The sequence below is a fragment of the Schistocerca serialis genome, chromosome 8, assembly GCF_023864345.2.
Source record: "Schistocerca serialis cubense isolate TAMUIC-IGC-003099 chromosome 8, iqSchSeri2.2, whole genome shotgun sequence".
NCBI classification, from domain to species: domain Eukaryota; kingdom Metazoa; phylum Arthropoda; class Insecta; order Orthoptera; family Acrididae; genus Schistocerca; species Schistocerca serialis.
Genome location: NC_064645.1, coordinates 119,956,987 through 119,984,319, shown reverse-complemented (window position 1 = coordinate 119,984,319; position 27,333 = coordinate 119,956,987). Strand labels below are relative to the sequence as shown.

Sequence of the window (27,333 nt, the reverse complement as noted above, 5' to 3'; positions counted from 1 at the left end):
TCCTATCTAACCCAAGCCCCAGGAATTTCTAGTTCCAACAAATGGAACAGCAACAGGCTCAAGATGTAAGGATAGTGGAAGAAACCAATTGCGCCGCCAGAATTTCATATAAACAGTTTTGTCAGTGGAAAAACGAAAGCCATTGTCAATGCTCCATGAGTAAAGACAATTGACACACTGCTGAAGATGCCACACAATGAGACAAGTCCATGGAGAACTGCAATACATGGCAAAATTGTCACCGAGAGCTGTAGATGCCCGGCAGGAGACAGGCCATTATGGGGTTAATGGCGATAGCAAAGAGGATGACGCTCAGGACAGAACCCTGTGGCACAAGGTCTTCCTGGATAAAGGTGTCCGACAAGGCAGAACCCACACATACCACATACCGAGAAAACTCGGCCTTTTAAAATTTCTGAAGGAAACAGGGCAGGCGGCTAGGGAAGCCCCACGTGTAGGGAGTATGGAGGATACCAGTCCTCTGGTAGGTGCCGTAGGCTTTCTCCAAATCAAAAAACACAGCCCTTGTCAGATTTCCACAAGAAAACCATTTATGACATGGGTGGACAAACTGCAGAATGATGTGCTCAAAATCCACGCTCTGCAGTGATTAATAAACTGCGAGTCTGGGGCTACCATACCAGCCACGCATGAATCATACATTCCATCACCTTGCAAATACAGCTGGTGAGAGAAATGGGGTGATAGCTAAATAGAAGGTGTTTGTCCTTACCGGGCTTAGGTATGGGCATGACAGTGGCCTCACGCCAGTGTTTGGGAAACGGGAAACCTGCCTTCTGCCCAGATGTAGTTGATCATATTAAGCAGAAAGTGCTTGCCCGCAAGAGAAAGAGAGCCATGGCGAGCTGGCGCCAGTGTTATTTTGTTCATGTATCTTTGTGACCAATTGTGGTTGAGCTAAGTTATCTTTGCTTTTCACGTGTCTCATCTTCGGGTTGGCGGGTGAAGCGAGTTAATTGTTAGCCTTCGACAGGTAACACTGGAGATCTTGTGACTTCACAGGGAGACGAGTGTCAAAGTCTGCCGAACGAGCATGATGACCGTTACATGTTAAGGTGTGAAATTGGTTGGGCATTTTGCCGACACAGGCAGCTTGGAGATACAAGTTCTGCGACTTCGCTGGGAACAAAATTTGAAGGGAAGTGGTGAAGCTGTGGAACCCACTCCCTCGTATTGTGTACCTGATATGAAGTAAGCCGTCGTAATTGTGTTTGTTCACTAACACTCTCAGAGCCATTTAAACTTACTATTATGGTAAGACTTTCATAGTGCAACCTAAAGATGATGTGGAAGAGTTCAGTTGGCCTAGCTAAATGGTGGCCGTTACTTGAAAGCTTTCTCAGGAGTTTTACTAGTGCTTTGTGTCTCTTGCAATCAAATGATTTTATGTTGCCGTTTTTGAAGCCTGCACTCTATTAATACAGTTGTCCATGTGTAAGTGAGTTGAAGGTTCTGTCGAGTGTTCCTATGTTTCAGAGTTATTGGAATGTCTGTGATTCGGGCAGAAACTTTTGATTGTGCCAGCGCCTTGGCGGGGAGTGAAATGTCATCTGAGGTCTAGGCTTGGCAGTGTTTAAGAACCTGGCCACTACCGGGAGTTGTTCACATATTGCCTTCCAAAGTTTAGTACTTATCTTCCTTCCAGCAAGGCGGTTTAAGCTGGTGTTTATATAAATACATATTTTATGTAACCTGTTCGTATATGAACAAGTTTCCTTAAATGTTAGGGACTGGCAACTGGCTGAACCTTAAACTGCACAGCATCTTCTGAGATCCTTGTGCAACCTTTTCTAGTAATATTTGTTTTATTAACACATCTGAGCATGTGAACATTTATTTTTTAAAGATCAATGTTTCTGCTGTAGTTTTTCCTATTTAAGTGGTCCTGTCATGTTATGTAATTGGATCTTAGCTTAGCACTAGTGTTCAAGTGTCATTGAATCACCTGTTACATGTAATTGTTTTATTACATGTATTTTCAGGGAAATCTTATATGGGAGTTTGAATTTCTGAAGTTTGTCAGTAATTCTGTTTTCTTAATAAGGGACTGTTTGAGTACTCAGTACATTGGGTATCTAACTAGTAGCTCATCCACAATTTGTAATTCTCAAATTTCTTTTTAAAGGCATAGTGTCAATTAATTGTCTTAATTATGAAGTCTGACTTCCAACCACGATTCCATCCCGCTTCTCTTTTATGGTATTTAAGATATGGTGTCTAAGTGTGGTACGATTCATTAATCGCATATCACTTGGTAGCAGAAACAGAAGGGAGTGGGGGTTTGCTTTTCCTATCCTCTCCTATGGTTGGTAGTCCTTGCTTAGTAAGCGGTAAAATTGTCATTATTGTGTTTTGAGACTTGTCTGCCTGTTTCAGGAAGTTACGGAACATGAGTCTTCGAGCTTTCCCGGCAAAACTTTTTTACGGAAAGAGCAGTTGATGTATGAACTCCGTATGTGCCAGCTGCTCCTAGATGGAAATGTGTGATTTGGTGGCCATGCTTCGTGCAGCGGTTGACACTCCCATTGCCCTACCGACAGACATCGTTAGCAAGATAGGTGACTTCTTGTCGAATATCGAAACAGCTTTAAGTGATGTAGGTCGGACAATTGAATTTCTGGCGTCCTCTCAGCTGACGCATAAACAAATTTGTCACATGCAGGTGCATTTAGCCCATTACTGTAATTGTTTATCAGATATCGCTTCAATCAATGTCAATGATGCAATGGGTGTTCTCAGAACTAAGTTGTTTGGTGTTGCTGGAGGTTTGCAGTCACGCGCCGTAGCGCTTGCTTTAAGAGGGGGAGGTTTAAGTACTAATTCTAAGCCTGAAAATATGAGTGAAGTCACGCATGAAGGGTAATGAAGAATATTCGAGTTTATTTTCCAAGTTATTTAATCCAATTATGAATGTCTTGAAAGCTATAACTGTCTTGTATATCGAAAATTTTAGCCAAATTCAATCCCTCCTGTGGTTGTTAGTCCGTCTCCGGATTCACGCTGATGCGTTGCATGTTCCACAGTCTGTCATATTAGCATTATTATATCTGATGGCCAAGGGTGTGCTTAGTAGCATGATCACCGAGGAATTGGAACAACAGGGTACCTTAGTTCAGCGCTGTCAGTGTATTATTAATAGAAGGCCCTTGGCAAGCGTGCACGTCAAATTAGAGCAGGAACGTTATTGGAAGGTCAAGCGTGTAACGAAACCTAAGTGCAACATTTTGAGAGGGTTCGCGCAGCCGTAGTGGCGTGGGATAAGCGTGTGTCAGACTTTGATTGTATCGAACATATGTTGGAAGGCATGCAGGTACAGGATCGCGCCAGGTTGAACCTTATACAGCGCCCTTGCTCTATGGAACAGTTTCTACATTTAGTTGATTCTATTCATGCTATTTCTTGGGTGGATGAACAGCATTCCGCTGCACAAGGGAAAGTAATATCTGAGGCACCAACATATAGTAACTCTATTAATACCAGTTCTAATTCAGTAGCTCGGTGTTGCTGCCGTTGCCACCGTTGCCATGTGGTTGATCATTTAGTAGGGGGTTGTCCGGTACTTAGGAGCCCTCGCTCAAATAGCTGATGAGAGGATGGGAAAAAGGGGTGAGAGTACCAACTGGCAAATTAATTGTAAAGCCATTCAGACGACGCGTGTTCCAGCACTCCCTTTTATCTGTGCTAGGGTAGGACAGGAACCAGTGTGTGCATTGCTGGATTCGGTTAGTACCGTATCCTTAGCTGATTATGACTGGTACATAGAATATAGACATTTGTGCAGGTTTTTGTCTCCACAGTCACCAGTTCACAGATGTTGGGTCACCAATGGCCGAGAGTTACCTCTAGTAGGGGAAGTGTGCGGGTGGTTGCACGTCGATAAATTCTCATGGCCTTTTAGATTTTTCGTAGCTAAGAATTTGAGGGTTCCTTTGTTGCTCGGGTGTGATTTCATCCAGCATGCTGGTTTGGTATTCAATTATGCTGGGAGTGTCTTGTTTTAAGTTTGCACCTTACCACTGTCTCTGTGTTCGTGCCAGTGGTCTTGTGCAGGGAATGTGAGCTAAGTTCACAATGTGCAGGCTGACATGGGTTGTCTTATGGCACATCAAGTGCAGGCTCTCAACCAGGTCTTTGAGCGCTATCCTCAGGTCTTATAGGATAAGTTGGGGGAGACAAGAGATTCTTAAGTATGACATCCAATTAACTAATAGTGTGCCTGTCCATCAGGCCCCTTATGTCTCTCTCCACCAAAGATGAAGATTTTGAGAGTTAAAAATCAATAAGATGCTACAAGAGGGGGTGATTAAATCATCAACTTCGTCCTATGCTTTGCCTGCATTTCCAGTGCCTGAAGACCAGGGTAGCGATTTTCATTGATTACCAGAGGCTTAATGAAAAAGTGGTGTTGGAGTCGTTTCCCTTGCCCGATTTGAACAATTGCTTTACGTGGTTTGCTGGTGCTAATGCGTTCACCATCTTATATCTCAATCAGGCATATTACCAGATCCACCTAGCAGAGTCATCTAAGCCTGTGACAGCGTTTTGCACAGATTGGAATTTGAGTTCAACCATGTCCCTTTATGGTTGGCCACTGGTGCGGCTGTGTTGTCCCGTTTGTTGGATGTGGTCTTAGGGGACTTCAAGTTCATCTGTGTCCACAACTATTTAGATGACTTAGTTATCTACAGTCACACCTTTGATGAACACCTTGTTCACCCGGAGCACGTTTTCCTAAGGTTGCGTTCGGCTGGCCTCACCATGAAATCATCTAAGATCACCTTGTGCAAACAACAGATTTCTTTCTCAGGCCATGTGGTATCTGCAAAAGGTGTAAACATCGACCACGATGGAACCAAGGCCTTATGGGATTTTCCCCCTCCCCAAAATAAGAAAGATGTCGCTCGCTTCATTGGCATGGAGAATTTCTTCTGTAAATTCATTGCTGATTTCGCCCATCTTGCAGCCCCCCGTAATGATCTTCGGAAGAAGAATAGCGATTTCATACAGGGAGAAAATCAGCAGAGAGCCTTGGTACATATTTAGACTGCAATTACTGATCCCCCGTTGTTGGCTATGCCAGACTAATAGTAAATTTGTGGTACATACCGATGCCTGTCACACTGGGGTAGCGGCAGTTTTACTTCAAGAACATGAAGGGGAGAGGTGACCTCTAGCTTAGGCCTCACGGCGACTGACTGCTCCTGAATCCAACTATTCTGTATATGAATTAGAGGCTCTGCCCGTTGTTTTTGCCTTGGAAAAGTTTTATTTCTATTTGGAGCATGAAGAATTTGTATTAGAGATGGACAACCAAGCATTAAGTTGGGTCTTGGCTAGGCCAAGGAAGACTGGCCAAATTGCACATTGGGCAGTCCGTATATCTGCCTTTTGTTTTCAAGTCAGACATATTAAAGGCTCAGATAAATCAACTGCCGATGCTCTGAGTCTTATGTGTATACTGACTCCCAGGAAGGTCAGAATCAAGGCTAACAGGACACAAGTGATGGGGCAATTTTGTACAACCTTCCTAACCCGTTTGGTGGGCTTAGAGAGAAGCAGGCGCAGAACCTGTGTTGTTGTCCGATTCGAGAAAGGGTCATGGCTGGGGTTTCAGTGCCGTGTTATTGCCTCCAACTGGGAGTACTGAGTAAGCAGGGTAGTGATGATTGAGAATGGAGGCTGTGTTTGCCTACTGAGTTAGTACTGATGGTCTTCCGGTATTATCATGAATCTGTTCTTGGCAGCCATTTGGGCCTGTATAAGACCTTTGCCAGGATCCATGAACATTTTGTGTGGCTCTCTTTATCACGACATTAGGCAATTTGTTGGGCAGTGTGATCTCGGCAAAAATGCAAAGCCAGATTCCGGGGTCTCTCGTGGGCTTCTACACTCACAGTGGCAGCAGTATCCCCTTGATAAAGTTATTATCTACTATATTGGATCATTGCCCTGGACAAAGAAAGGCAACCGTTACATCTTGGTTGTCGTGGATGCTTTCTACCGGTTTACATGGCTGCTTCCTACTTGGGTTGGTTGGTTGGTTGTTTGAGGTGTAAGGGACCAAACAGCGAGGTCATCAGTCCCTTGTTTCAAATATACTCCATTCTGCTAACGAGACATCTCAGAAAAGTCAGAACAATAAAACGGAAAAACGTAAAAGGGCAGTCACGTTGTCATTGGTAAAAACAAATGAGGGAAGTTGGCAAGAGAAACGAACCCAATACTATGCTGAAGCAGCATAGGCAAGACCACCTGTGACTTAAAAGGTACAACTGCTATAATGCAGAAAGTACGTATGGGAATAGAAAGACTAACCAAGCCTTAAAAAGAAGGGGTAAAAACAGAGTAAAAGGGGAAGAAAAGAGGATTCCAGTCAGGGAGGTGAATCGGGAATCTCTGAACACTGCCTACAGTGGGAGAAACCCAAACACTCACCATCCTGCCCCAACACCAGAGAGAGATTAAAAACTTTAAAACTGAGAATAAAAACCACTCTCCCGAAGGAAACCGAGAACCAGAGAGACCATCCGCGAATCGTCAGCCAACATCAAAGGTAAAGTGTGGGGGAGTCTGTACTTAACACGCAGAGCTAAAAGAAGGGGGCATTCAACCAAAATGTGGGCCACTGACTGGAAGGCTCCACAACCACAAAGCGGGGGTGGCTCATCACGCAAAAGAAAACCATGGGTCAGCCTGGTATGGCCAATGCGGAGACGACACAGTGTAGTCGAGTCCTTTCGGGAGAGGCGAAAGGAAGAACGCCATGGGCCTGGGGTCACCTTAATTGCACGAAGTTTATTAGACAGTGGAGTAGCCTCCCAAGAATTGGCCCATGACTGTGCAAAGTGGGATTTGATGTGAAGCCGTAAATCCGCTGCAGGAGGGGTTACGGAAAACGGGGGGTAAGTAACTGCTCCCCCCAGCCAAACGATCAGCGAGCTCATTACCCGGGATACCCACATGGCCAGGGACCCAAAGGAAGTCAATAGAACAAGCAGCACGGTGAATATCAGCGAGATGGTCATGGATGGCAGAGACCAATGAATGGCGTGAAAAACACCGGTCAATAGCAAGAAGGCCACTCATCGAGTCCGTACATAACAGAACGCGATTGTGTTGGGATTGTTTAATAAAGGTAAGGGCCCGGGAAATTGCCATCAATTCCGCAGTAAACACCCCACATGTAGGTGGCAGCAGATGATTTTCCGTTCCAACAGAGGACGTGAAGGCATACCCAGCATGATCAGCAGATTTAGAGCCATCAGTGTAAAAAACAACAGCATCCCGAAACTCCCATAAAATTTGGCGGAAAAAGGTACGGAACACCACCGGGGGGATGGAATCTTTCGGTCCGCGGCGGAGATCCATCCGAAGTCGAGGCCGAGGAACTAACCAAGGAGGGGTGGAGGGGAGGGAGCGAGGAAGACAGGACAAAGAAGGAAGCTGAAAATGACGGTGAAGAGACGCAAGGCGCAGTCCAACCGGTAAACCCGCCCGAGGGCGGGAGTCGGGTGGGCGACGTCCATGGTCTGGGAACAGGATAGAATAGGAAGGGTGAGTGGGAGAAGAACGGATAGTGAGGGCATAAGACACCAGAAGCTGGGACCGCCGAACAGAAAGGGGGGGGGATCCCAGCTTCAACCAGGAGACTATCAACAGGGCTAGTAGGGAAGGCACCGGTGGCCAAACGGATACCATGATGGTGGACTGGATCCAGCACGTGCAGTGTGGAAGGAGCAGCTGAACCATAAATTTGACAACCATAGTGCAAATGAGACAGAACGAGAGCACGATAAAGACGGAGGAGGAGGGAACGGTCCGCACCCCAAGAGGAGTGGGCAAGGAAGCGAAGGACATTGAGTTTACCGAAACATCCTACCTTCAGGATGTCTGATATGGGGCAGCCAAGTGAGCTTGTTGTCGAAAAGAAGACCCAGGAAACGAAACTGTGGGACCACAGGCAATCGTCGTGCGTCGAGATAGAGCTCTGGATCAGGGTGGACCGTAGTACGGCGACAGAAGTGGACCACCCGCGATTTTAAAGGAGAGAATTGAAACCCGTGTGAGTGGGTCCATGCAGAGGCACGCCGTATAGCCACCTGGAGCTGCCGTTCTGCAGATGCCATCGAGGAGGAACTAACCCAAATGCAGAAATCATCCACATACAGGGCAGGAGCGACCAAGGGACCGACAGAGGCCACAAGTCCATCGATAGCAATGAGGAAAAGAAGGACACTCAAGACAGAACCCTGTGGGATGCCCGTCTCCTGGGTCCGTGGAGAACTAAAAGCAGTACCAACTCGAACTCTGAATGACCGATGGAGCAGGAACTGGCGGATAAAAATCGGGAGTGGGCCCCGAAGACCCCACTGATGAAGGGTTAGTAAGATGTGATGGCGCCAGGCCGTGTCATAGGCCTTGCGAAGGTCAAAAAAACACTGCAACCAAATGGCGGCGCTGGGAAAAAGCCTGCCAAACTGCGGATTCCAAGCGAAGTAAATGATCGATTGGAGATCGTCCCTCTCGAAAGCCACACTGGTAAGGGGACAATAGATCCCGAGATTCGAGGACCCAAGTGAGCCGACGGGCTACCATCCGTTCAAGTAACTTACAAACAACATTGGTCAAACTAATTGGACGATAGCTGTCAACAGATAGGGGGTTCTTACCAGGCTTAAGGACAGGAACCACAATGCTATCCCTCCACTGAGAAGGGAAGTCACCCTGGAGCCAGATACGGTTAAACACCCGAAGAAGATGTTGCCGTTGTGGAGCACTGAGATGTTGAAGCAGTTGGTTATGAATGGAATCTGGGCCAGGGGCCGTATCATGAGAAGAAGATAGAGCAGAAAGAAATTCCCATTCAGTAAAAGGTTCGTTGTAAGATTCTGGCTCACAAGTGGTGAAACATTAGGTGAGAGCTTCAGCCTGCTGTTTTTGATGAAGGAAAGCAGCTGGATAGGAGGCTGACGCTGATGCCACTGCAAAATGGGTCGCAAGATGTTCTGCGAGAACTAATGGGTCCGTACAAATGCCATCTGGGAGGTGAAGGCCTGGGAGGGTGGACTGCCGATGGCAACCTTGGAGAGAGCGAAGTGTAGCCCATACCCGTGACAGAGGGACAGTGGAACCAAGGGAAGAAACGAATCATTCCCAACATATCCGCTTGCTCTGTTTGATTAAATAACGGGCTTTAGCGCGAAGGCGTTTAAAGGTAGTAAGGCTGGCTACGGATGGGTGCCTCTTGAAGTGTTGCAAAGCTCGACGGCGATCACGGATGGCAATGGCAATGGCCGTACTCCACCACGGGACTTGCCGGCGACGAAATGGTCCAGATGAGCGCGGGACAGCAAGGTTAGCAGCACGAACAATCGCGTCAGACACGTCACGTAGGACGTCATCAATACAACCCGACAAAGAGGGAGAAAACTCGACCTGTGCAGTGTATAGAGGCCAATCGGCGTGATGGAAAGACCAACGAGGTAATCTGTCCATCGGGGAGTGGGAAGGGAGCGTGATAATCAACGGGAAATGGTCACTATCACAAAGGTCGTCGTGTGGCGACCAGTTTAATGAAGGGAGGAGAGAGGGAGAAGAAAGAGAAAGATCAATGGCAGAAAAGGTACCATGACCAGCACTGAAATGAGTAGGGGAGCCATCATTAAGAAGGCACAGGTCGTGGTCTGCAATAAATTGGTCTATAAGAAGACCTCGTCGAGATGGAAGAGCACTGCCCCACAAAGGATGATGAGCATTAAAATCCCCAAGGAGGAGGAAGGGAGGAGGAAGTTGCTGAAGAAGGGTGGTTAAGGCAGCAGGTGTAAGTGTCCTGTCAGGAGGGAGATAAAGATTGCAAACTGTGACTGCAGGGTCTAAGTGGACCCTAACAGCAACCGCTTCCAATGTAGTTTGGAGAGGAATCCACGTGCTAGCAATGTCTGTACGGACCAACGTACAAACGCCACCAGAAGCCCGCAAGGGTCCGACCCAATTTCGACAGAAAACACGGAACCCACGGAGGGTCGGTGAGTGAGCATCAGTAAAATGAGATTCCTGGAGAACCACACAAGCTGCAGAGTAGGACGAAAGAAGGGATTTCAATTCCGGAAGGTGACGATAGTAGCCATTACAATTCCATTGGAGAACCACAGAATGATGGGTTAAATGAGGGCGGAACACGCTAAAACCAGTCATACCGCAGGGTCCCCACCCGTCACCGACAAGGAGGGGGCGACATCCATGAACGACAGGTCAGAATCCGGTTGTGAAGTCGGGGAAGGGACCTCCGGTGACACCAGAGGCTCTTTGTCCCGGGACTTATGTTTCTTCTTCTTTTCAGGCTGAGAACGAGGAGGGCTGTGTGGCATAAAGGAGCCAGCTGCAGCAATATCAGGAACAGAAAGAGACCGGGTGACCTGCGGGCCCACAGCCCGCGGCTCTCGCGGTCGCCGCGCGGCAGCAGACCTTTGACCTGGAAGGTGCCGGGAAGGGGCATCTCTGGAGAGGCGCCCTTGACCGGCAGACGCCGAAGGAGTGGGACACTTCTCCGGCTGGGGAGGGGGAGCAGCGCCCAGAGGAGAAGGTGTGGGAGCCGCAGGGGAGGGGGGGAGGAGAGGGGTCCACCAAGGGACTGGGACACAGTGTGGTAAAGAGGAAGTGCGAGGCATGGAATGTTCTGCAGTGGTAAGGATAATGTTTGTGAGACATACCATCTGGTTATCTCAACTGAGGTTATCTTGTTCTTCAAAGTTCGCCAGGAAGGAGTAAAGCCACCAGTCAGCCTTAGTAAGCAGCGATTTTGGTGTGCACGCATGTGGGGTAGGAGTCGGCAGATGGATAGCACATGGGAAATGGTCGCTGAAGTAGGTGTCAGAAAGAATAGATTACCCAAGACGATGGGCAAGCCGGGCAGTGCAGAAGGATAGGTCCAAATGGGAATAGGTGCGTGGGAGTCAGAAAGGAATGTGGGTGCTCCAGTGATAAGGCAGAAGAGGTTGAGCTGATTAAGAAGATCAGCCAAGAGGGCACCTCTCTGACAGGTTTTGGGAGAGCCCCAAATGAGATGATGCACATTAAAGTCACCAAGTAGCAGAAATGGGTGAAGTAGGTGCCCAATAAGCTGAAGGAAGTCTGCCCTGGTGACATTGAATGATGTAGGGATGAAAATGGTACAAAAGGAAAACTTCAGGTGAGCAAGGAAAAGGCAAACTGCAAAAGCTTGAAGATGCATAGTCAGGGGATGGGTTGATTATGAATGTCATCCTGTATGAGCAGCATGATGCCTCCATGAGATGGAATGCCACCTTCAGGGGGAAGGTCAAAACGAACTGGGAAGAAACGTGAGAACCCAAAGCAGTCATGAGGAAGCAATTTTGTTTCCTGAGGGCAGAGTACAAAGGGACACTGCAATGTTAAAAGCAGCCATAAATCCCCTTTGTGGGGCCAAAGGCCACGAACGTTTCATTGGATGAGAATCATGAGGAGGAAGAAGTGAAGGGGTCACCTCAGTGGCTGTTGAGTGACAGTCTGCGAGACAGCTACAGGGCACAGAAGCAGAAGGATCCTGCTCCATGAGGACCACAGAAGCATTGGCTTGCTTGTGCTGTTGGTCTGTGGAGTCCAATGCAGAAAAACAGGTGGTGGTGTGCACCGGTGACACGGAGACCGGACAGGCTAAGGTATAACATGGCAACACCATCAAGGAGCACCGTCTTCAAGTCTGCGAAGGAGAAGATTGTTTACCTTTGTTGGACTTCTTTGAGCCTTTCCGGTTAGCAGAGGAAGACACAGGTATCGGTTGGTTGGAGGGATATAGGATGTCTTCACAGGAGTACTCCTTCTGTCCTTTCTGGATCCCCCCTTTGTGTATCTGGTAGCTTCGCCCCTTGAGGCGAGAGTTTGATAGCTTGTTGTACAGCTGGATGGAGGGATGGTGATGCTATCTTGACACTGGATGATTTCACAAACTCGGAGCTGAATGTAAGATCACATGGCTGTGTGGCCATGTCCTCCATGGAGCGAGAGGTAGCAAGAACAGAACTGTAAGTGCCAGACGGGAGAACACAGGGTTTGCGGCTTGACAATAGCTTGCAGCCGACTGGGTAAGGCACTTTTTCCTTTACCCAAATCCTCTGGACAGCCTGCTCATTAAGATACATGGAACAATCCCCAGAGAAGGTGGTGTGGCCACCATTGCTGTTGATACAGTGGGGAGGAGGTGGTGCATAATCACCCTCATGCACATCCCTACCACATGTTACACATTTGGCTACGTGTCGACAATACATTCTAGTGTGGTTGAAACAATGACACTGGTAGCAGCGCATTCAGTTCGGAATGTACAGTTGGACTGTGATAATTTCGCAGCCTGCTTTGACCTTGGATGGAAGCACGATTCTATAAAGGTGAGAAAAAGAGTGCAGATGGGCACTAAGGAGGAATCTACCTTTTTTCATCACCCGATGGACAGCAATGGTACTCTGATCAGAGAGTTAAGACTGGATTTCAGCCTGTGTCAGACTATCGAGCAGCCTAGTGTAGGTAACACCATGGGAAGAATTCAGAGTTCTACTGTCCTTGACACAAACAGAATAGCTGTGTAGAAGCAAGGCAGCAAGCAGTTGTTGGGTTTGAGAATCAGAAGTTGTCTCCGTAAGCAAGTGCCATTCCATAAATGAGAGCATGATTTCACAGGGCCAGCAATACCATCAACACCTTTCTGAATAGTAAACGGATTTATCGTTGTGAAGCACTGACTGTCTTCATTACATGAAACCATGGGGAACAGTGGTACAGCTGGCAGTGTCTTTGAATCATTATCCTCATTCCATTTACGTTTCGTAGACGTTGACTGTGAAGATGATTGGCTCATTGCAAGAAAATACCCCATGATTGCCAGCATCTCCAATGGCCACTCCTTCCAACTGGGGGGAGACCTTCACAAGGGCGCGCACCCACCTTAGGTGATTGTTCACACCTCAGCTCACATTTTCCAAACACCTGACAGAGGGACCAATCAGCAATATGGTAAGGTAGCAGCTCAGGCAATCACCCCTCCCTGGGCCTGGCCTGTGCCTGTCAACCCAGGGCTAGGAATTACCCAGGCACCTGTTATGAGTCAGAGGTATGGGCTGGCCATCAGGAGTGCACAGGGAGGAAGATGAAAAAGAGTAATCTCTAACTCTGAAACGGAGGAATGAGACAAGAAGGGAAACAAATAAAGGAAAAGGGAACAAATTACAGTGATGAGACTGTTCTTATGTCAGCGACACACAATGTGGATCATTCCAATAACACACCAGACATTTTCTCCAAGGGAGGGGAAAAAGAGTAGCAAGAGGATAGACATACAACACAGAAGGGAAAAGATTCTGCAAAGGCCGGGGCCCATGGTGGCCAAGCACGAACCTGCCACAGAGTGGCGTGCTCCCTCGGGGGTGAAGTATGAGTGCCTAAGATGAAAGAAAGACTTAACAGGTGGATTACTATTAGAAGCATCAAAGCACAAGAAAGACAGGATCCAGAGTACCAGCTGGCAAGGAGAATTTGTAACGGCTAACAATGCTACATATACAAAAAGTAAGAGGTCAGGGAAGAAGCAATACATTCTCTATTGCTTCTTTTTTCAAATTGATCCACTACAATGTTCAGTCTCCCTCCAACAAACTGAATTAAATAAAAATCTTGCTAAACAATATGAGTGATTTCTGTTTCATGCTTTACTGAGCACTGGTTGAATAAAGACATGTTAGAACAGTTCAAATTAGTTGCCAAATTTTGTAAATTCTCAAGCACTCTGTTAGCTGCATATGTGTTGATAATATATAATCCTCCAATATAATGAAATTTGACAACTCTCACACAGAATGAGACAGTTGTCAAATCAAAATATTGTGATCTGTATATATAGACCACCAAATTTTAATAAAGTTTTTTATTATCATACCATAGAGTTAACGAAAAATTTCAACATCCTCCAGATAAATATAATCATGCGTTAAGACTAACACTAATTTCCCCAAATCCAATAAATTTAAAGGTGAAGTCGAGGATTTGCTGAAGGCCTTGGCTTAAAACCAGCTGTAACTAATCCAACTCGTATAACCAGTACTTTTGAAAATCATTTAAAAAAACAAGTGGTTCGTTAGACTACAACAAGGAACTTCATGGAAAAAAACAGTACAACAACTGACCCCACTGTAGTGGCTGGTAAATTTTAAAGATACTTTTCAAATATAGCACAACACCTACTTACCAAACATAACAATACACAAACCAACAGAATAAACTACAACCAGATTCAAAAATCTGCACAAGAATACATTTCGTGCCTACTATAACACCTGAGGAATTATTTAAAGTTATAAACAACTACCCAATAAAAATATCTTGGGTGCTGAAGAAATACCAGATATTATCATCAAAGCAAGTGTATTCATTGTAGAACATATTCACAATTCGTCAGGCACGAGTGGCATATTACCTAAAAATCTGGAAATTGCAAAAGTAACACCACTGTACAAGAACAGAAGACGTGTGAAGCTGCAAACTATAGGAGTTTTTTTTGCGCTTCAGCAAAATGCTTGAGAAACTGTTTGTTAGGTGATTAACAGCCTTCCTAAATAAAGGGATGATAAGTGATTCACAATGTGGATTTCAAACTTGCAGATCAACCCTGTCAGCTGTTTTTGCCGTCCTATACAAAAACAGCACGTTTCCGGCATACTCCTTGACCTTGGTGAAGCTTCTGATGTAACTGATCATGATATTCTGTTGCAGAAACTAAGTAACTATGGAATGCCAGGCCTACCAAACAACTGGTCCAGTCTTACCTCCATGATCAACAACAAATCCCTCAAATTGAACACTAAGATACAAAAACATACAACATTTCTAATTTATACAACAAAGTGCAAAAAAATTAGATGAGAACATTAAAGGACAGTTCTTGTGTTCATTCTTTTCAATCTCTTAAGTTAACAATCTAGCAGAAAATGTAACTAATGGGGCCACAGTACTTCTCGCAGATGACATAAATACCCCAATTAAGTCACACCATGAAGACACTTAAAAAAGTTGTGGATTTAATACAATACTTAACACAGTGGTTCAGAACTAAGTGGCTAGTAATAAATATCTGAAGAACCAGTGACTCAGTTCCTACACTGCAAAGAAACTCAATCCTGCAACATCTATAAAATTTTTAGTGAACATATAATTAATAAATAAATAAATCTGAAATGGGAGAAACAGCTGGATAACATAAATGAAAAATTAAATACACTAACACATGCTACAAAAATGGGTTAACGGAAACATCCGATTCCACCCATCAGCTTTGAGCAATGATTGGCAGAAACGACCATTCACAACAACTCCCATATCACGACTATGACATCATTACATAAACATGACAACAAACAGAAAAATAGATCGAAAAACCATCAAACATATATTTCTCCAAAAACATAATGAAACTAACGGGACAAGCAGGGGAAATTAGGGGTTTCTGGGTGGGGACAAATTAAAAAACACAAGCACTAAACCAAACGATAAAATAAAACTACCACAACCTTCCCAAAATCAACTGAAAACAATATCCACTGGAATCTAACACACACACACACACACACACACACACACACACACACACAACCAACGATCTAAACAAACAAAAAATAAACAAAAGTAAACAACTTGCCACAAAAAAGCTCTGGCACTGCCCTCTAGGCCAGACCCCCCCCCCCCCCCCCCACACACACACACAAATCAAAGCCCTTTAAACAAATAATAACCAAAAACAAAACGAAAGAAATCAGAATCACACACTACAACTAAAAAAACTACAACAAAACAAATCCTCCAAGGCATAATCAAAAAACCACGACCACCCCACACCCACCAACCTCCCCAAACCTTACCAACACCCCCACCCCCCTCCCTCCCAAACCTAACTAACCCACAACCTTCAACCTATACATCTTACTGACAGGCCTTAAAACATCTCTAAAAATACAACAGCCCTCAGGGACGCTCTTCCGCCAACAGTACTCATCTACATGAGCCTGAAGGCTAGAAGAGCGCCTCTTCCCCCTCCCAATAACAGATTTAACAGCCTCGCAAAATCCCTCTATAGTATTAGTACAGGCTCCACTCTCAAAATTCTTAAACTCGACATTGTGGTTAACTACTAAATGCTGGTACCCCTCCCGACCCAACCCGCTATAAGAAGAAAACCCATCTGAAACTACAGTACTACCCTCTTCTACATATTCCTGAACCAAACCCACTAACTCCCTTGTTGTACAATGCTCAACAACTCTAAAAACACATTCTGAAGACCCAGCCCCCAATACCACAGCTCCCCACACCCATAAAACAACCACAGGCTTACCCCTCCCATACTTTCTCCTCCCAAACTGCGACTTGTCAATCTCTATAACCACCCCAGGCCCACCCCACTTACCCCTGTATTTAATGTATTCAGAACAAACCGCATGACAAAAAGAATACCAGCCAAGCACCGTTCGCTCACTCACACCAACCTCATGTCACAGAAACTGTGAGAGGATTGATAGCAAAAAATGATAACTCATCAACACAATCTCACGCATGTCCAACTTGGATTTCTTGCACCAGGAACCTCAACATATGGAGTGCCATACATTATCCCTCCGACATCTTCACATACAGCTGTCCCTGGTCCACGACACCAGAACTTTGGTAAGCATCATAGGTTCTCCGTACAACAAACGCCGCACAAATTCTGCCCAAAGACCGAAAAGTTGTAGGAACTCTATAAGCGACAAGAGAGTGTCGCCCATTAGCCCCCATAACCAAAAACTATTAATCTTCTGGGTCATATCCATACCTAACAAAGACATAACAACAGTAATATAAAAAATTCACACACAGCAAACCGAAAACAACGCTACAGTAACTTAGGCATAAAAAAAACTACACCGTCAACTCAACACAAAATATTCCACTAGACACAGTCGGCACCACAACAAAACACCTCATCTACCACTCAAATGAACCCAATACAACACACAACCCACAAACACCACCAGATAGCACCGCCGACTGCATCAACACGACACCTACAAACATGCGCCGTCGTGACGACACACACCACAACCACCTTACATCACGGGTCAAAGCCGACGGGTGGAATTGGTCACTTCGGTTGACCCATAAAAATCCTTTCACAAAAAAAACAATGTACCAGCAGTCACTGGGTACCATGGCACTATCCAGTCATTAGCCTACTGCTGCATGGAATTATCTTCAGTAAGAACTTTATAATTAGCAGAAAAAAATTAACGACAGAAAACAATTGTTTGTTGTTGTTGTTGTGGTCTTCAGTCCTGAGACTGGTTTGATGCAGCTCTCCATGCTACTCTATCCTGTGCAAGCTTTTTCATCTCGCAGTACCTACTGCAACCTACATCCTTCTGAATCTGCTTAGTGTATTCATCTCTTGGTCTCCCCCTACGATTTTTACCCTCCACGCTGCCCTCCAATACTAAATTGGTGATCCCTTGATGCCTCAGAACATGTCCTACCAACCGATCCCTTCTTCTGGTCAAGTTGTGCCACAAACTTCTCTTCTCCCCAATCCTATTCAATACTTCATTAGTTATGTGATCTACCCATCTAATCTTCAGCATTCTTCTGTAGCACCACATTTCGAAAGCTTCTATTCTCTTCTTGTCCAAACTATTTATCGTCCATGTTTCACTTCCATACATGGCTACACTCCATACGAATACTTTCAGAAATGACTTCCTGACACTTAAATCAATACTGGATGTTAACAAATTTCTCTTCTTCAGAAACGCTTTCCTTGCCATTGCCAGCCTACATTTTATATCCTCTCTACTTCGACCATCATCAGTTATTTTGCTCCCCAAATAGCAAAACTCCTCATTTCCTAATCTAATTCCCTCAGCATCACCCGACTTAATTAGACTACATTCCATTATCCTTGTTTTGCTTTTGTTGACAATTATCAGAATAATAATAAAACAATTAACAGAATAATAATAAAACAATTAACAGAATAATAATAAAACAATTAACAGAATAATAAATGATGCTGAATCCAGACCAACAGTTAAGTGTCCCAACATCTTATGTTCCTTCCTTGTTTATGAATCTATGAAGTACTTATCTTCACAAAAGTAAGCACATTAGCAGAAGAAAATATCTTCAAGAATAGCTGTGACTTTTCACTCATATTATGCAGAAGCATAACCTACATGTCAAGAGTTCACACGTACAAATATTTCTGTAGTAGCGTATGATACTGGTATGTTGTACAAATACATGCCATCTCTTCTGAAACAGGATACCATATGCACGTAAGTTTAAAGTTTAGTAAATGCTCGACCACTGCTTCTGGTCTGTTTCTCAGTTTTGGAACACCATAAAAAGCAGTGTAAATAATCAAATGTTCTTAACCATACTATTCCTTCAATCGTGTTATTTGTTTTTAAAAATATGTTTCTGATATATGCAATATATACTCAATTATTTTTCAAAAGCTTAATAAGGCCTATGTATTTACCATATAAAACCTGATCTGTCCCATACTGTGTGCGAACTATGTACTAAATTACTATTTGCATGGTCAATAAAGAAATACAAATATTTAACAGTATTGGCTAGTAAATGGAGGCATTATCTGTATCAACAGCATGGTCACGTGGTAGTCCAGTACGCATGGAAAATGCAGTTACATCAGATTCAGAACCTGAAAGATTGGTAAGTTTTGATCTTTTGCGTAGAGGTTTTCCTAGTTTAAAAGAAATTAATTCTGTGGGGGTTCTTGCATATTTGCAGATACTTGTGGGCATGTGCACTGGATTACCCTTCTGCAGAATAAATTGCAGTCTTTCGAACTTAAAACTTTTGATATTTTTGTAGGTTTTAATTTCCCATTTCTTGGCCTTTTATTTTACTGATATGCTACCACCATGCTCCATCAACGTGACACGAACAGCGTAACTGTTCAGTTCCTGGCCCACACAAACAACCTACACTATGTGATCAAAAGTATCCGGACACCTGGTTGAAAATGACTTACAAGTTAGTGGCCCCCCATCGATAATGCTGGAATTCAATACGGCGCTGGCCCGCCCTTAGCCTTGACGACAGCTTCCACTCTCGCAGGCATACGTTCAATCAGGCGCTGGAAGATTTCTTGGGGAACGGCAGCCCATTCTTCACGGAGTGTTGGACTGAGGAGAGGTATCTATGTCAGTGAGGCAGGGCACGAAGTCTGCCTTCTAAAACATCCCAAAGGTGTTACACAGGATTCAGGTCAGGACTCTGTACAGGCCAGTCCATTACAGCGATGTTATTGTCGTGTAATCACTCCCCCACAGGCCTTGCATCTTGAACAGGTGATCGATCGTGTTGAAAGATGCAATCGCCATAGACGAATTGCTCTTCGACAGTCGGAAGCAAGAAAGTGCTTAAAACATCAATGTAGGTCTGTGCTGTGATAGTGCCATGCAAAACAACAAGGGATGCAAGCCCCTTCCATGAAAAACACGACCTCACTATAACACCACCGCCTCCGAATTTTACTGTTGGCACTACGTACACTGGCAGATGACGTACACCGGGCATTCGCCAAACCCACTCCCTGCCATCGGATTACCACATTGTGTACCGTGATTCGTCACTCCATACAGCGTTTTTCCACTGTTCAATCGGCCAATGTTTAGGCTCATGTGTTAAGAACGCAGTCGGCCACGTCTGACATGTGCAACTGTGACATTATTTCTTCGCCACAAAAAAGTACGAGGCGCATGGGAAGCCTTACCTTAAATCATCAAGCACTAATAATGTATACAGCTGAATTCCGTAGTTATCCGTACCGCGCATATCATCTAGCATCTACCCAAACGAAACCTCTATAGCACTTCCTCGGCTACTCTGTTTGACACTGATTTGACAAGATCAGAAATCATGTTTGTCAATTTGGGGCAGCGTTGCCAACTGTGACACGTATTTCGTCTAACCAACTCCATCTGCCGGAAATCGACCAGAAAAAGTACTTGTATTAGGATCGTGCTTTACATATATTAAAAGCACTATTTTTTTTCATGCTCTTTCTTTCTTCCGACTAATGACTATTAACATTTCCATATTACGATAACACTTTCCCTTAAGCCCGGTCCACACGCAACGATCTGTCTGCGCAGACATCGGTGCAGATGTCTGTACATGCAAAAGATCGCTGCAAATGTGGTGCGTTCACACGACACAAACCCCAATCTACTATTCGCCCGCCATCTGTCGGTGTAGAAAAGAAATATCAGTGGCAAGCGACTACGCTCCCCGTAAACGTCAAACATTTAATTCAGTTATTTTGAAATATAGAAATGGAGGAAGTTCTGTTGTAGTCTGTGTTCGCAACTTGTGTTGCAAAAAACATTCAGACCAACCGCAGGAAACAGAGAAAGCGGGCAAAATGGTGTAGACAGTGGCTGCTAAAGCGAAAGCAGTTTTCTCACGTAAATTTACTGAGAGAGTTGCAGGACGAACCTAACGACTGGCGAAATTATTTGCGGATGGATGTCGAAACTTATAATTATCTCTTAAAGCTTGTAACCCTTCATATTATGAGAAAAAATACTTGTATAAGAAGGGCAATTTCTCCTCATGAACGGCTGGCGGTAACATTGACACTCCAATTTCATCTTCAATTGTACTCCTGCTTGGTCTTGGCGTTTCTTGATCACTAAGAAAGCCAAGCAGATCAAAATACCATAACGTTGGCTGGTATACTTGATCTACTCCTACACCAGATCTAGATTTCTGAACTTTGGATAACTCAATTAGAGCATTGTATGCTGCAGTCTTTTTGTCTCGGTCACTATATTCTTTACTTTTAATCTTCCACATACATGGGTGGTTTCTACATATTTCAATGAATTCACTTACAAACTCTTGAGAACACTGACGAGTATCAGCCAATTTAATGCCCTGTGCACGCAAACACTAGACTGAGCAAACAGCTGTTTCGCGCCAGATTTGCGGCGATCTCCTGTCCACACGCTCCAACTTGTCTGCGCAGATGTGGTTTGAACCCACAGATTTGAGAGGTTTCGCTCAAACCTCCAACTCCAACTTCCAGGTTTGCACACACCTCAGGTTGGTGCAAATCTTCTGTCCACACGCAACGATCTGTCTGCGCAGATGTGATGTGCGCAGACATTTGCGCAGACAGATCGTAACGTGTGGACGGGCCTTTAGTACCGGCATTTACACACACCACAGGTTGGTGCACATCTTCTGTCCACATGCAACGATCTGTCTGCGCAGATGTGATGTGCGCAGACATTTGCGCAGACAGATCGTTGCGTGTGGATGGGCCTTTACCATAGGCTTGGATGGCACCTATAAAACAAACAATATTTATTTGGTAAAGCATTGTAGTGTAGTAACCCAAAACATTTATAAATTTTTGCAGTTATTTATTTTTCAGAACTACCTCCTTAAACTGAAAGTTGTGAAACACGTTCAGAGGCGCTGAAGCCCAGCACGAATCTTTAGAATAAAATTGAGCGTGGCGCTCATCATCCTGCTCGCATACGGACTTTTGGCAATATTAGATTCACTGAAGCATGTCTCTTCTTCTGCATTTGACCAAGGCAGAACTAGAAGTACCTTAACCAAACTGCAGAATTCACTAAAAGACTTCTGATGGCTTGCATCCTCATATTTTGATACGTCAAACCATTATCCAATCGTGTCTGTCACATTCTCCCGCTCCACAAAGTGGATTTTCTGCCATTGGCGTTCTAAGTAAGACCGAGGCCGGTCTGATACCTGTTTCCAAAGCTAATGGTGTGATACTGTCCTCTAGTTTTCTGGTCCTGTAGACAATGCTTTGCATAGGACTTCAACATTCTTAGAGAAACAGGATTGAAGATCCCTGATAATGCATGCAGTAAAGTTAATGCAAGATTTCCAAATTCCCATTTCAATACCCATAGTTATTCTATGATTGGTATGCAAAATTCCTAATAGCTTTTCAAAAGCAGAACCCAAATGTGCCTTTGGACAAAGAATAATCTTAACATTTACAAAAAAGGAACAGGTCATCTTGACATCCTTTTACCTTTACCATTTGCACAAGTGTTGCGATTAAAACAGTGAGATCTTGCAGCAGCTTGGTGAGATAGGCAGATCTAAACTGGAGTGCCTTACTAACAGTATTGCACTCTCACAGAATTGGTCGTAGACATATGGAAAACAATTTGTTCTTAATGTCTTTATAGATTTTATATAGAGGCTGATCAGTGTAGCACTTCACTAGGCTCCCCTGAAGTGTTCCATCAGAACCACCCACTGATTAAGTACATGCTCACAGACGGGTTCAAATGAGGTTCATCGTTTTCTGGCGATTTGCAGTATCTACAAGGGATCCTGTTCATAAAGTGTATTACGTAGATAACTGTAGGCCTTTCGCCTTACAGATTAGCAGCAAAACCAATTGTGTGTTTCTGAAAAAATGAATTCCAAATGGGCTGGTAATTCTTCTTTACACAAGTGAGAAAGGGCCAACTGGATGTAGTGATGAGAACATGATATGAGGATTAGGTATGGAATTGTTCGCTTATGGAGAGTATAACTCCATTGTCTTTGCAGACCATAATAGGAGCATTCTCTGTGCTAATATCATGCATTTTCTATAAATTCAGTCAAAGTCAAATAATATAGCTTTCAAACATTCAACAGTTGCTGTTTCATCACCTGAGTCAATCTCTAAAAGTTTCAAAAATTTTGATGCTACACACCCTTCGTTTTCTGAGAAGTACAAAATAGAAACACATACCTGTTTCGTAACAGTAATGTCATTGTTCTCGGCCACAAGTATGATAACAAACTACCATCAACATCATTTCTCAACAAAATTGTTATATATTACATTTTTATCATTTCACTGCATTTCCTGTGATGTATTTTCGAATCTCTTATTTGGAAACCCCACTTGTTCAGCTCTCTGTGGTGGTCAACAAGCTACCTGGCATGAGACATATTCACAAATTATGTCATTCTGACCTCAGTTCTAGTTGTTGAAACTGTCGTAACTTTAGGCTGAAAATTCAGTTTAGACTGTCTATCACAAGAAAATGGTTTAGCTGCTTTCACATGCTTGACAGATTTAGAATGATACCCCAGACCCAAACATTTGCAGCTGAGGAGTCATTGACAAAGACAACACTGCAACTTTGTTTCATCTGACAGTACCTTTTTAATACTGTGTTTTACCTCTTCATTCTTTAATCACTCTTTTCTAAATTTTTACGTATATTGAGGTTTCTTTAGCATTAGTAACAAAACGTGTATATTTCTAAGAAAACTGACTTCTTATTCAACGTGAAAAGATTCAAATACAAGCACTGAAAACGATTAGAGACTGCTGTCAGTGTACTGTTGATAATAAGAATGGCTGTAACAGCATTGAAGACGGTAGTATGTTTTAGGTAGTGTGATTGTCTATACAAGCAAACCACCGTGCCCCATAATTTTCACACATTCGATACACACCTAGCCTTTGTCTTTGCTTTCGATGACTTATTAAAATGCGTGCTGCAGTAGAGAACACTGCAACTTGTGATGTACGTTCTGTGAAGGTTTTTGTTGGCAAGAAAACTGCAAACAAATTGCAATTTATCGTGATCTTTGTTATGAGTACGAGAAAAGAGTAATGACTGAAAGCCAAGTGAGACAAAAAAGACGGCAATACCAATGTTCACAACGACGATCGCTGTGGTTGGACTAGCCTAGTGACTGACGAACTGGTGATGAAAATCAACGATAAAATTCGTAAAAATCGTCGTTTCACGATTACGGAACATTCCCAAGATTTTCCCCGAATTTCATGGAGTTTGTGGGTGAAACTATGGTGCAGAAGCTTCGTTAATACAAAGTTTGCTTTAGGTGGCTTCCCAAAATCCTAAGGAAAACCATAAAAATAGAGACTGGCTAAAGCACTGACTGTCCTCGAAGATTACGTGAACAGTAGAGATTAAATTAGAAGTTAGATTAACAGTGGTAACAAATGTATCTATTGTATCGTAACTAGGGACGAGACTTGGTTGAAACATGCCAGTTGTGAAATAAAAAGGCAGTCGATGGAATGGGGACACACAAGTTTTCCCAAGATACCATGGAAGTGTTTTCAAACACTACCAGAAAGAGAAATCATGGTTACTGTTGTTCAGGGCCCTAAGGGAGTGATTCTCGTTGATTTACTTGAAGTGACACAACAATTAACTCAGAGAGCTACTGTCAGACACTGAAAACGTTGAGGTGGGCGATACAAAAAAAGATTCCATTTCTATTATCAAAAATATGCTGAGTGATAGATCGAACTATACACTGGAATCACAGCTTCGTTCAGAAGCATTAATGAAACTTCTACATAGTGCATTAGCATTACTGTCAACATTAAATTAGTTTAGGTTCTAGAACTGCTACATGGAACAAAATTATTAAGTTTCTTAATGATAGTGTTTCTCGAACTCCCCTCGAATTTTCTTTTGGTTTTGCGTTTATGTGGCAGCTAGGTCACTGGGTGTTTGTCTCTTCTCTTTGGTATGGTTTTAGATCACGTCTGTTACAGCATAAATGTGATGCTATGGGCGATCAAATTAATGAGGACTACCATAAAACATTACCAAAGAAGAAGCCTCGTTATATGTGTGCTTATCTTTCAAACTGAGAGAAAACAAATAAACAAAGTGTACTGTTCCTTATGTAGGAAAAAAATTATCATTGCAGGGGGAGGGAACATTGACTGCCTACAACACGGATCTACTACAGGTAACTAATCATTTAATGTATTTGGTAGAGTGCAGTATAAAGTTACGTTTTGTTGGCTCATTTCATCTAAAGAGTGTATATGTTAAACTAAAGTAAAACATGATACCAGACTTTGAAAAGGTGAAGTAATTATACAGTTTTATACTCATAGCTCATAAAAGTAAAGGGCACAAAACGAAACAAAACTTCAAAATCTCTACCTTCCTCAACAGGCCTACAGGCTTGGCAACAAGAATTGATGACAAATCTTTAGTCACAGAAGTAGCTATAAATTACCATGCAGTGAAGAACAAATTAAGTTCTAATACTATAAACCGTGGCAGTAAACAGTTAAGAGGATTATCCAGTGGCTGCTGTAGCACGAAAAATGTCCTGTAAGCTGAGAAAGGCAGAAAAAATGGTGAAAAATCATGTTGTTTCTTTCTGAATGCATATCAAATTGTGTTTGTAACCATATTTGTTCAATCACGTATTTATGTATTTTAAGTCTGCAAGAATACAAAATTTGGTTGAACTCATCAAAGTGAAAAACAGTAATACTACAAAAAACGTTGATGTGTAGTAGTACATCCTACTTCATATAGTATGTAGACTATTTTAAGAAACTCCATTAATTTCAGTTAGAACATCTGGCAACCCTAAATTGAAGATTTATGAAAACACATCGCTCTTGGTATGATTCAATATAATTAGATGTCACATAGTGAAACACCAGTGGTTGAAGGCTACATGAAATCTAAGTTACAGCATAAGCGCTAAAATTTCGCAAATTTATTGCAGAATGGCGACTGAAATGGTGCTGTTGCAAAGTTCACATTTTGCCATGTCAAAATTTTTATTTTCGCCTTTGCGTTTCTAAAAGGTCATGGGGCATCGTTCTTTATTAATTTATTAGTTAATAAAAGTATTTTATGTCATATTTGATGTTATATAAATATAAGAATTCTCTTTATATATATATATATATCTTTCTGTGTGTGTGTGTGTGTGTGTGTGTGTGTGTGTGTGTGTGTGTGTGTGTGTGTGTATCTCTTTGGAGTGAGTTGTCAGTGTTGACATTGTCATTAATTTACAAATTAGGTATGAAAAATGCAAATGCAAATACATATTCATAACCTGTACACCATCTGGTAAAACAAATTACCACTCTGAATAAAAAGTATAGGTTATAAGATAAAACAGCTGCTACTTTCATTCATCAGCTAGAATGGTGACCTGCCCTTTCTAATTAAAGGGTAACTACTGAAACTAGTTCCCAGAGTCTCTAATAATAAACTTATGTTGCTGACACGCCATAATTAATATTGTTGAATATATATGTTATTGAATTCAATGCTGCCTGGCTTCAGTTTTTTTGTGAATTAGCAAGTCATTTCACTTTTAGGGTTGATGAAGGTATAGTAAGAAAAATAATTAATACAAATTTTTTGTATGTTTCGAAATTCTTGCAAACGCTTTAATACCTCCCTTACCCAATGCCTATTCTACATAAATACAGAACTTTACATATTTATGAACAATGTAGCTTCGAGGTTAATGTACTGTGCAGTAAAGAAAATTCGCAACCACTTTACGTGCAGTGAATGTTACGGTTTTGAACATCACGTTTGCTTCACACATTGAGAACCCAATGACCGCGAAAGTCGACAGACAACCATAGAAGATGTGGCAGAAAATAACTTAACTGGAATAAGTAATTATTATCAAGTATTCACAAATATATATCGAGCAGTTTTTTCAATAAGTACCAAAAACTGCAATCATGTTTGTCAGTTTGAGTACATTGTACATCACTATTTCTATCAGACATAATACTGGTGTGCAGTGGATTTTTTGCAGAAACCAAAGCAAATGTTATTCATATATTTTGATGTGCTGAACACAAATATCACAATTAAAACTGTTTCCTACCTCCGGGTTACAAGTAAGCCTGGGACTTCACGATTCATGTACATTGTTACCATAACCAAAAGGATACGAGCATTAATTGTACTTCCCTAGCGTATTCCCACCTTTTCTTTGCCTTCCTTTCGAGGATGGTGTCTGGAGCACCTCCCTGCATCATCCAGCAGAAATCAGCCAACATGGCAATAGTTCACAGTCCTGTGTACCGATTTCCCCTGAGAGAAATGTACTTGTGGAACCACTCACTGTGCTCAGCATTGAATTCAGCACAGTTCTCTGGAAATTTTTCGAGGTGGCAGTAAAGCAAGCGCTTGTTCAGGGTCATGTTACAGCCAATGACATTAAATGTACAAATGAGTTTGTTCATGAGGTCCTTGGTTCTTCTGTTCCCTAAGAATGCTGTTGTCACATTATGAATACAATACGAAGCACGCAGCACATCATAGGTTAGAGTGGACTCAAAGTGCAGGTCTCCCCACAGCTTGGATATCTGTGGACGAATGCCTACTCCATTTGTGAACTGCTCTGTGCTGAATCGTGGAAACTTCTTACACAAAT

At 43.1% G+C, this 27,333-nt stretch overlaps 1 long non-coding RNA gene across 2 annotated transcripts in view; it reads right to left on the bottom strand.

Annotated features, from left to right (window-relative positions):
• The window catches only part of LOC126416664 (uncharacterized), a 28,758-nt gene extending 8,740 nt beyond the window's left edge, over positions 1–20,018 (bottom strand). For both annotated transcript variants that reach the window (XR_007575491.1, XR_007575490.1), the window contains exon 1: positions 19,856–20,018. This is a non-coding gene — a long non-coding RNA (uncharacterized LOC126416664). The remainder of the gene's footprint in view (positions 1–19,855) is intronic.
• Between the last annotated feature and the right edge of the window lie 7,315 nt (positions 20,019–27,333).